Below are 8,841 nucleotides of genomic sequence, written 5' to 3' on the forward strand. Positions count from 1 at the left end.
GTCAAAAGACGGAAAAAGTGCGAAAAACAGTATTTTCAAAATAAATCTATTACCGTTACTTTCCCGATCCATCACCGATTGTGACCGATGCAGTCGGGTTCAGAATTAAAAGATTTTTCAAAAAAGGTCCAAATTTGTCCAAATCCGTTATGAAATTAGGTCCTCCAGGTTGGTTGACATTTGTCCTTGAATAATTCAAGATGGCGAATTTTCCTGTGATAATGTCTAAGGACGAAATGTTCAGCTGGACTACCTCCATAACATATCCAAAAATGAACGAAATCGCCAGGGCCAATTTTTTGCAAAGTCAAAAAACATGTTTTTGGTGGGCATAAATGGGGTGAGGGGAATTTGGATAAGTTAGTTAGATAGAGAATGTTGACTTGTGGGGGGTCACCGAAAACCGGAAGTCAATATCTCTTACCGTTTGGCAGCTAGGATGGAGTGAAGTTGAAAAAAACACGATTGTTATTTGAAGTTCGAGCAGTTAAAAATTATAACTTAAAATTTCAAGAAGATTCGTTGTTTGTTTTTCCTTCAAAAAAATCTCGAAAATAGCTCGTTTTTAGCTTCCTAATTAGGGTGACCCCCTTAAACGGAAGTACACAGTGCCCCGGCATTCTGTACATACCCGGTACCGAAGAAACCCGCGTGAAATGGCTTTATTTCCTTTATTTAAATCCGTTTTTAAAATAATGACAGTAACAATTGTAAAAGTTCTTTTAACTGATTAAAATTAAAACCTTAAAACTTTGCAGATGTAAATTGTAATAAGCTTTAATTAATTATTTTTTTTAAATAAACTTTAGAGCAAGGTCAAGTTGCAACTCCAATGCTAAGCACAACAAAGCCTCTAATCATTCTGTAAATACAAAGTTAATCTGTATACGTATAGCTTAATGAGCGCAATCATTAAACAAATTATTTACCTTTCATCTTTATCTACTTTCTTCCCAACTCTACTTTACATATTGATTAGAAAGATAATGCAATTGCAGGAGAGAAGAGAGAAATCCAGGGCATTTGGAACAATTGAGAGAAAATTGCTGTGAGAATTTCCAAGTGCATCCAAAGAGAGAAAGTTCAAGCGGAAATATTCAATTTTAACTCAATTGAGTTTTATTTATTCTTATCTTTTTTTATCAGAGTAACTCTTCTACATTTCCTTAGCAATTTTCTTCATCATTTTCACTGCCATTTTTCACTTTGAATCGGTCTTCTTGGGTGTGGATTTGCAGGAGCATTGGCAGGATGCATCACACTTGCAGCTGCTTCCGCACTTGTCTTGGGTACACTTGCAATCTGGAACGATAATTGGGCACTTATAGCACTTCCTGAAACACTTCTTAACTCCAAGAAATTTAAAGAGAACTCCTTACCATTTCCACATCCTCCGCACGGCATTTTGAATGATTTCTGGGTTTTTTTTTTTTTGCTTGCTTACTTTAAAGTTCTGGAGTAGTAGTGCTCTCCTGGTGATCTCTGTTGTCTTACTGAGTGGTTTTCGTGTTGCTGAGAGATTTTATAGACTGCGCTTGTGCTGAGAGTTGGACTGGAGAGAAGGAAACTTTTACAAATCCATCATTGGTGCCGGCTGCACAACTCTTGTCTCTTCTTTTATTTTGATTCTCACCCAAACAAGAGGCTTAGCAAACAGCGACTGGGGAGGGCCGAGGGGGCGGCCTACAACAATCTTGCTCAAAGAATCTCCAAGAGGCGGCAGATTTTCTTGGACAGATTCCATCAATTGGTGGCCTTTTTGGGAACAGTTAGGAGAAAGAATAGCCCAAGGTTATTTTCTCATTGAGGTCATTCACATTTAAAAGAGATCAATAGGCGATCATTGGGTGGTTCTTGTTTCTTATTGAAAGGCTTTTGGAGTGTTCTATTGCGACTCATGAGCTTCTAAAAAATAGTTTAGATTGGAAATTATGCAGTTTTGGGGGCTTTTACCCAAGGAAGGCTTCTTCAGAATGTTGAGATACTTTACTTACCGGGATAATCGTTGACCTTCAAATGATCTTCAAGATCATTCTATACTCTTTTGGCATTTTCATCTTGATAATGCGATATGCAACTTAAAGTTTTATATTCTATTATTTTCTATTCCTATATTTTATTTATTATATTGAGTTTGGGCTCGATTTTGAGAAATGATTTTCTTAAAAACAAAGAAAAGAATAGATAATAAGATTAAGAAGTCAAACTGAAATATCATTTAGAAAATTTTACAAATATTTCTCATAAAGTTGTTAAACCAGTATTAATTAAAATTACCATTTTTAGATCTTTAAAACACAAAAATATTATAAAATAAGGACTTTATTATAGAATTTTAATATTTATTGTCCATGATAGAGAAAACAAAAGATTATTACTGTTCATTAAATGCACAATTTTTATAATTTTTAATTCGAAAAAATATATAATAGCCGTACTCACTATGGCGCTGTTATCTTGTAATATCGTTATCTCGTTATCTCGTTATGTTCTTGTAATAGCCGTACTCACTATGGCGTTGTTATCTCGTAATCTCCGTAATCTGTTATCTTGTTATAATTTTTCATTTATAAAAGCCGTACTCACTATGGCGCTGTTATCTTGTAATCTCGTTATATCGTTATCTCGTTATGTTCTCGTAATAGCCGTACTCACTATGGCGCTGTTATCTTGTAATATCGTTATCTCGTTATCTCGTTATGTTCTTGTAATAGCCGTACTCACTATGGCGTTGTTATCTCGTAATCTCCGTAATCTGTTATCTTGTTATAATTTTTCATTTATAAAAGCCGTACTCACTATGGCGCTGTTATCTTGTAATCTCGTTATATCGTTATCTCGTTATGTTCTCGTAATAGCCGTACTCACTATGGCGCTGTTATCTTGTAATATCGTTATCTCGTTATCTCGTTATGTTCTCGTAATGTATTTTATAAATGAAAAATTATAACAAGATAACAGATTACGGAGATTACGAGATAACAACGCCATAGTGAGTACGGCTAATATTTGTAATGCTATATTACTGCTAATGATTAGGAATCATTGTATCTCTTTAGAATGTACCTTTTTTTAGTATAACATTCTTTTCAATATCAATAGCATTCAAAATCTTTTCAATATTTTGCCTTAGGGCCCTAGACAAATTTATGCCCTAGACTTACTGCTTCAGCCGAGATGCGGTTTAGTACAAAATAATGGAAATGCAGTCTAATAATTATTTTAAAACACTGATTTTCTGTTTTTTTATATTATTTATATATTTATATTTAGAAGCTTCTATATTTTTGTAAAATGTTGAACTTTACGAAAACAGCTAGTAAAATCATTTCTTCAATCATTATTTTGTGTTATTTTTGTTTTATAAAAAAGAATTATTGGACGTAGAAAGTTTTCCCATAAGCTTGCATGAACTATGGTCCTTAACGTATTTTTAAAACTTCAAACCATCTTAGAATTCATCCAATGCGAAGTCGAAATCTTATCAATATAACTCTTATGTACGATACGTTATTATTATCTTGAATTCACTAGTAAATGATTATATAGTTGTGTTACTTTGCGAACATTCGAAGTAGCATATTCAGAATGCGATGGATATCCCTAAAGCCAGTTCAATTAAATTAGTTTGTAAATTGATAAATTGATAGACGGGTTTTTCTGCATATATAGTAAGTCTCAAAACATCGAATCTCCTTTGTACGGTGTCTAATCACTAAAAAGCTAAAAATCACTTTTTTAGCTCGATTTTTTTAAATTGTATAAAAATTATGCAATGTTTTAGCAGGACTCTGCAATTTTTATTCTTTTGAAAATTCAATAGAAAATGTGATTTGCGAACTTGGAACTTGGAGCTTCGTAGAGCTTTTAGAATAGATTTGGACTTAATTCATACTAAATTATTAAACTCTGGTTTAGAGTTTTTCACATCATTAGGGTTAAAATTCTGTTTAAAAATGAAAGTTTATTTTAATATTTATATATGTGAAAGATCTTTTAGAATATTTTATAAGATATTAATTTTTATTTTAACCTTTAAAGCTCCTAAGTAGTCATTTTGCGTATTTTTGATTAAAAGTTCTAACAACCGCTTGAAGAAGTCTAAATTTCATGAATATATACATTGTTGCATTATCTCAATGATAAGATTTTTTCTGACATTGTATTGTTATGGTTTGTAGACTTTGGTCTAAGAAGCTTCTTGGAGCTTTCAAAGCTGTTCAGTTAAAGACGTAGGATTTTATTAATAATAGGGGTAAATTGGCAGACTATCCTCATGAAACCGTCCTTCATACGTAAAGTATAATAGTTTCCTCGAAAATTTAAAAAAAAATCTAATTTTAAATAATTTTAATTTAGTTAAAAATCTAATTTTTATAAAAACTTTGAGGAAAAAATTCACTTAGAAACTGTTCAAGGAAATTCTGTTTTTTTAATCGACTTCTGCACCGATTTTAACGATTATAACGACTACTGGATTCTCTCTAAAACGTTCTCATAGGATTCATTAGCTTTTTATTGGAGAAAATACCGTTTTAAACTTGATAATAATGTTCCAGAAAAATGTTCTTAGATCAAAAACACCTTACATCTTACCTTAAAATTCCTTACACTTCCAAATAAATCAGCATAAATCATATGACCATTTTTGGGTGCAAATTTCGATAATGAAAAGTATTCTTTTGTGTGTTTAAAAAAAAATAATTAAAATCTAAGGTTTTTGGCGGATTTTGTAAGCTAAATGCTTTAAATAAAGCCACTAAGAAAACTTAGCGAGAAATAGATTAAAAATTTAATAAAAATGCTCTTTACGAATCACAAAAACTTTTTAAAAGTTTTTTTTTTCCAAAAAATCAAAGCTAATGTTGAAAGATCTAGACTAGAGACATTCCTAAGGAAAGAGATAAGCTTCTTCAAATTCTCTCAAAAAGCCTATTTTAAAATTAAAAAAAAATAGATTTTGTGCTACGCGTTTGAAACAAATACCTAGGGTGGAATAACCGGCTATCGCCATGTTTAGGAAAAAATTAAATTCATTTAATCATAACTTTTGAATCCTTGTTACAAGATAAGTCAAATTTGACACAAAGTTACTTAGATGTATTGGCTCTAGATACGTGAAAACAATAATCCTAGAACATAACGCTGGACTACTTGAAAAACTGATTTTTATTAATAATGCAAAAATAACCATTTCGTCGCCACTTTTTACCACTTTTCGCCAGTTTTGTAAAATTTGTAACCACTTCTCGCCACCCACTTGAAAAGAACCACACTCGGTTATTTTAGGAATTGCTATGAAAAGAATACATTCACCATTTCTCTTTCCATGTGATCACTTTATTATTACTCTCTTTAAATGATTTTTCTTCACTTTTATTTGAGAAATCAAATTATGGGGCTTTTGCAGAAAGTAAACAATGCAGATTTGACAACTGAGAATGTACGAAGTGAAGTTAGCGTCGACTATTGAAAAGATATGGCGACAGGTGGTAAAATCAATTCCAGAATATTACCACTTATCGCCATGCCTCATTTTTATACAAAAATAATATAAAATGAAATATTAATTGACTAAATACAAATTTTATGTATTCAACAAGTGCAATTAAATATTCAATAGACAAATTATTTACCCAAATAGGTATTTTTGGCCTGATGAAAATTTGACGACACTTAGTACATTTGGTAAGAGATGTTGAATTCGATGCACTTGCTTAAAATATTGCTTTAAAAGGTGAACAAAATCGTGAATCCAAAACGAATAATTATTATTTTTCGATTCTATGCGTAGAAGCAGAAACAATACAAAAAAAATTGCGACTCATTTATTTCATAAATTGCGAAAAATAGCGATTTCAATGTAAGTGGCGAGAAGTGGGGCACTGGCGAGAACTGGTGATTCCAATACGGTTTTTAATCCCATATAAATTACTTCGGGTTTTTTGGATGGTTTAGTCATCAAAAGAAATTTAAAAAGAGTAAAAGCGCTTTGGGCGAACGTTCTTAAGGTGAGCTAAATTCTGATGTTCTTGAATATGATTTTTGGTTTTATTCCTTTTTATTTGTTTGAATATCGAGTAAGGTACGGGCAACGGTCTTTCCCTGCCCTTCTTTGCTATTCCGAAGATCACCAATTTGTATAAGAAGTTCTATTTATATTTATAGAATATTTTATCATGTTTTTTTTTATTACATTTGTAAAAAAAAAAACAGATAAAAGTTTATGTTTTATTTAACATCTTGTTTTATTATCTCCATGATAAGACCTTTTCTGACAATGTATTTCACTTACTTTTGCTTTAGATAATTTATTTGGCTTTCTAAAATACAAAAGAACGTTAATATTTTATAAGAATTGCAGATTCTGTATAGGGGGAAGTGGGGAACCTTTGAAATGGGGCAGCTTTGAAATTGAGCCTTTTCTCATATTTCTAAATTAAATTGAGCCTTATCCTGATGTAATTTAGCTTTGCAATTGATTTGTTGAGCTAAATCATATCACAATAAGGTCCAGTTTTATTTCAAAATAGGGGAAGAAGCCCAATCTCAAAGCTGCCCCAATGCAAATTTGCTGTTTTCCCCCTATGGGGAGATGGGGCTACTTTGAACTGTGGGGCTACATTGTTATACGAGTTTTTTTTGCATATTTGTAATAGAAAGTGAGTTTTAACAAGATGTATTTTCGATAGACAAAATAATTGTGGACCTAAATAAAATAATTGTAAGGACCAGCTCCATTTAAAAATAAATGAAAAAGTCGTAGGGGGGAGTGGGGAACCTTTGAAAGTGGGGCAACTTTGAAATTGGGATTTTTCTCTTATTTTTAAATAAAATTGAGCTTAATCGTGATATAAATTTAAGTGCACAAACAGATTCAGGGCCGTAGCGCTGGGGTGAGGAGGCATTGAGGGGCAATACCCTACATTAAAACTTCCGATGCTCTACCTTAAAAACCAAAAACTAAGATAATGTTCTAACTAACTGTTCGTAGTATGATAAGGTAGAGAAGAAATCAATATCCTTAAATGGCCTGATACATCTAATCTAATAGAGTTATCGATTGAAGTGCTTAATGAAATCGGTTAAAATCGTATGGAAAGTCAAACGATAATTTTGTAAAAAAATTTAAATATTTTCTCAAACATCTTTTAAAAATAAAATAGAATATTTATCCATCTATTTGGCATTGTTATTAATGAGTTGAAATTGCAGTTATTTGATGATTAATTAAATGAAATAATGTTTTTCAATGGTTCTGAGCAAAACGAGCGTAAAGGTTCTTACATTTCTTACACAATAAACTCAATATATTTCCTTTTCTCATTTACGCATTCTCTGTAATAATATAATAATTTCTCAATTTTTTTCAGCATATTAAAAAAATATTTAATTTAAGCTCAGGCATATAAATGTACAACATTAACATAACCTATATTTTCTAAATTCTTGATTTAAAATTTTTAAAAATTTAGTCATTGAAACCTTATTTTTGGAGACTTTAAAAAAAAAGAAATTTTTCGGTAAAGAAGTTTTCTCGGAATTGGTCCATTTAAAGTCCAAAAATCAAATAGGGGGAGGCTTTGATCGTTCGCACATACGCTACCTTCAGACACTTCATATTTCTCCCATATTCCTTTATGAATCTCACATATGGCTATATATTGTAATAGCTAACCTTAAATCCCATCTTTCCTGAAAAAATTGAGAGTCTAATCCTTTTTTCCTAGTTTCAGGAAACAAAAAATAAAAACAGGTCCAAAACTGTAATTTTGCTGTGCAATATTTCATACGATTGTGCAGAATTAATATCACTTTTCTGAAAAACTACTATCACAAAGGGTAGAAGGGTTATTAGGAATCAGATTTATGTAAAAATCTTTTAGGCTGAACAGGCACTTTTTGTGGGTGGAACAAAATTCACAAACTTGACTCAGATTCATCGATCGCATATAGAAGACTGCTTCTTTCAGATATTTTCCAGGAAACTTCATTTTAGATACGATCCCTCATATTCACATCTATTGTAATCTACCGATTTGATCCACCACTAAAAAGGAAAACTTAAAAATCGTAAAGTTGATAAACAAGAAGTAATTTGACTCAAATAGGCTGCAGTTGAGTAATTATTAAGCAATTTTGCATTTCTTTGATATAAAAATATTTTTCAAGCTTGCACAAACTGAATGTGCAATGAAAGAATCACATCTGCAATAAGCTCATACAGTTTACAACTGGTTTTTTGACAATCTTTGACATAACCTCACTATTGTGTTGTTTTGCATGACAAAGAAAAGAAATTGTCCGTGAGAAGCTGTTTTGTGAAAATTTTAGCTTGTTCACCTGCTGAAGCTCAATATCTGAGCTAAATCCCGATTCCTGCAGCTGCAGGAACAGAGAAATCTTCAATGATGCGCATTCAAACGTTTTTGTGCATATCCGGCTCCGTGGAGGAATGGTGGAATCTTGTGTGGTCTTCTCGCTTGCAGAGTTTTAGTCAATTTTTAGCTTTAAAAACTTATTGATTCGTGTAAATTTGGTGATATTTGGACTTTTTAAGAAAGTATTCATCAGATTTAACCGTTTCCGGAGTGAAATTCTCGTAGAACCAATCAAAAAAATGGTTTTTAATGTCAATAAAACATCTCTCAGAAAAGTTTCAAAAAAGTGATATTAAAATGTTTTATTCTATATAAAAATGGTTTAATCAAGTAGATTAGAGTTCCCTTTAAACAATGATGTGCAACTTTTAGTGTCCGGTGCAAAATTTACGGTGAAAATGGGGTGTTCAATGATGGCGTGAATCGTGTGCGATAATAGAAACTTGATTCATCTATCGGA

The sequence above is a fragment of the Phlebotomus papatasi genome, chromosome 1 (genome assembly GCF_024763615.1).
Source record: "Phlebotomus papatasi isolate M1 chromosome 1, Ppap_2.1, whole genome shotgun sequence".
Classification (NCBI taxonomy): Eukaryota; Metazoa; Arthropoda; class Insecta; order Diptera; family Psychodidae; genus Phlebotomus; species Phlebotomus papatasi.